Below are 3,768 nucleotides of genomic sequence, written 5' to 3'. Positions count from 1 at the left end.
AGTGGAAAATTTTCTTTAAAGAATTTACAAATTGTCTCAAATAAATACCTTTAGCAGGCTCGTTTCCACAAAAGATACAAAAATTTAAAAGTTGAAAAGTTAGAAGTTAGAGGGTTCTTTCAATATACATATGTATCTCGCGTAATATTTCAAGTGAAACAAAATGTAAACAAATAGTTTTATTACAAAAAATACCAGTACTGACATAAACTAGTCGCAACTTTTTTCCATTTAGAATATTTGTAGTCTGGAAAACATATTCTATATATGAAATACAAACTTTAAAGTTGTTTTGATAACTTTTGCAGCAGTTTTCTGTGAATTCTCGATATTTATACGACGTTGAATTTGATAAAAAAAATCACTTGAAAATTGTTTTCCCTTCCCAATCCCGGATTAAGGGGGGGAGGGGGCCGGGCCCCTACAAGAAGAAAAATGGTAACGTTACTTTAATCATACTGCTTCAAGCACTCTCATCTAGCCAAAAAAGAGTTGAAATGAGAAAATTGGAATTAAAATGTAAAATTTAGCAAGTAAGGGGATCCAGTGAACTAATATATAAAATAGTTTCACTATGAGGGAGCTATATGAATAAGAATTGCAGAATTTTTCGCACATTTTTATTGGCTGGGCAAATCTGTACAACTATTTTCAAAACCTAGCAAAATCATGGCCTTCTGCTTTGATCATTTTCAACTCAAAATCCGAACAAATTAAGAATCCAGTGATTAAGTATTCTGAAAAAAAATCTATAACAAAGTGACCAACACCAAACACCTGAAATTTTAATGTTTTTATCAAAACTTGTCGACAACATCCGTTTTTTAAACTACCAAAAAACAATTTAAGTTAAGAAAGCTAAAAATAATTAGGACCAAGTTTAGTTTTCTGTTTGAGTCATCATAGTTTGCTTTTCTTGTCCAGTCCAGTTCCCTTTACTTTGAAAACCCATTTATGCCCGGATAAATCCAGGAAATCTGGAATGTCAATACATAATATAAGGTTGCCAGATTGTCCGGTTTCATCCGGGTTTGCCCGAATATTTGTTACAAAATTTGGGAACAGTCCAGCCCGGTTCAGTTGCCCGGATTTCATTGAAAAATTCCCGGATTTATTCATATAATTAGTTAAATCAAACAAAATTAAGGCAAATTAAATTTTAATTTTTTTTTTATTGCTCCCTCCAAAACGCAATTTCTTGAGCTAGTTTTATAAAAATAAACATTAAGGTTTTTGTAAGCCTAAAATACGATTCAAAATCTGTCGAAAAATTTTAATAATTTTTTTTTATTAATTTTTTTTTCTTGATTTTTGTTGAATTATTTCTGGGTTTTAAAACAATTGCCAGGATTTGGTCGCCCATATTGAAATCAAATGCCCTGATTTTGACAGGTTTTCATTCAAAATTTCCCGGATACGTGCTAAAAAAAATCTGGCAACCCTGCAATAATGCATCACTTCTCTTACTTGTTAAATAAAGAAAATATTTTAGGAGTTGCTAGCGAATCAATATATGAAATATTTTTTCCACGTTCATAAAACTGTTACGGTTTTTACGACAGCTTCAATAACGGGGCTTAGAATAATAATAAAACCGAACAATCTGGAATGCTTATTTTATAAGCATAAGTTTTAATATGAATTATGCACAATTTTGTTAGCTTTGCGATAAATATTGAAATTTGCGCAACACTCTACACCCTTTTCCCAATACGTAATTAATTTTGAAAAATCAAACATTTAAAAACAACTGTTGGCAAATCAGCAATACTTAAGGGATTTTCTATGATCTATGATTTGAAATTACAAATTAAACTTTTCCAAAAAATTCAACCCAGTGTTATACTATTGATTCTGATGCACTTTCATTTTAAAAATATCCTCTACTTAAGTAAATAACCGGAAATCAGCAAATTATTTTCTAACTCTACCAATCTCAAATTATTTTTGATCATAAAAACACACTCATAGTTGAACAGCGAATTTCATTGAGTGATTCTCTAAATATGAATATGATTTTGATCTTATCTTCTTCCAGATTTATGATTCTGTGTTTTGAATATTTTGTCGCTTTGAGAAGAACTATTTGACAAAAGTTTCTGTTATTTAGGGGAGATGGGGGCATAATGGCCACCTTAAGGAAAACGCTTATTTAACCATAGAGAACATGAGGCATAATGAGAAACCCCCCGAGGCAGTATGAGCACCATTGATGAAGGCATAATGAGCGTTTTCTGCCGGGGAATCTAGCAGCGAATTCGACTCGATGAAGTCAACTGAGTAATAAAGCTACACTTGACTTGTATCGTCTGACGATTTGGCCTATTGGTAAGATGTCGGAGAGGTAATCAGTAGGCTCGAGTTCGATTCCTGGTCGAGGTGATTTTTTTTTCATTTATCATTCATGATCATGATTGCACTAAACGGTGAGGCGTTGATTCATCAAACAAAGCAATAACAAAATAATCTAGGTCTGTTTGTAGAATTCAAGCTCATACATTATGTTTCTGGTGTTTTGTTTGACGGATGATGCTTTGATGCTATTAGCCGTATGATGTAACAATAAAAAAAATCAATCATGAATGGTATGTGCAAATAAAAAATACCCTCGAACAGGAATCGAACTCGAGTCTACTGATTACCTCTCCGACACCTTACCAATAGGCTAAATCGACAGACGAAACAAGCCAAGCTGTAGCTCTATTATTCAGTTGACTTCATCGAGTTGAATTCGCTGCTAGATTCCCCGGCAGAAAATGCTCATTATGCCTTCATTGAAAGTGCTCTGTTCGCCTCTAGTGAACAAATTAAAGTAAAAAAGCGTTTTAAAATTGATTAAAGTGAAAAATCAAAAACTTTATGATGTTGAAAATTCAGAAGCAATGTGTAGATCATGTTGCAGTGCGTACATTTCAGAACAAGATGATTTAAAGGTCATAAAAGCTTATTTGGTGGTGCTCAAAAATTATAATATTTTCGTCACTTGAGAACCTAGCTGGTTATTATTTAATATTTCTGTAAAGATGAGAAGGATATTTCTTTTTTGGTGAAAAATTAATACTATGGATAGTACGCAACAAGTCCTTATGAAAATTTGTTTAAGAAAATACGTACTTATGTAGAAAAAAGGAGTGCTCATTATGCCCTGGGTGCTCGTTATGCCCTTATCTCCCCTAATACTTGATTTATTCAGCAAGCACAATGCATGAAAAGGATTTTTTTTTCAAGATATGAAATTAAAATAAAACATTTGGATTTCAATTATAAGTTTTGCAGTTCCTGCTTTGGTTCTGATTGCAACTTTGATTCTCAATTTTAAATTAGAAATTAATTTTGTATCGGTTTCTCAAATCTTGATTTGAAATAATGATTTTAACTTAAGACGCTGAATCATGGTTCTGAATGAAATTCGATTTTAGGTTTCGAATTTCACTCTTGAACTCTTATATCTGTATCTCTATGGAGTTTTAGTTTATTTCTATTTTATTTTTTAAATTTTCAATTCTAAGTCTAAGATCTTAATATTGTTTCCCAATTGATAAAATATTTATTCTGCTTCCGAAGCACATACCAAGCAATTAACCATGAAAAGATTGATTCTTGTGCAATATTTGCACGTGATATATTAACAATTATTGTTTGAAGAAACCAGAAATATTGTTATTTCAATGCAATATACTAAGCTTGTCAGATTTCCGTTTGACACAAAGATAAACAATTATAATAACTTAACTCGAAATTTTTGTTTGGTTTTGCAAGTAATGTGAA

Source organism: Uranotaenia lowii, chromosome 1, assembly GCF_029784155.1.
Source record: "Uranotaenia lowii strain MFRU-FL chromosome 1, ASM2978415v1, whole genome shotgun sequence".
NCBI lineage: Eukaryota > Metazoa > Arthropoda > Insecta > Diptera > Culicidae > Uranotaenia > Uranotaenia lowii.
This window is presented reverse-complemented; position numbering follows the sequence as displayed.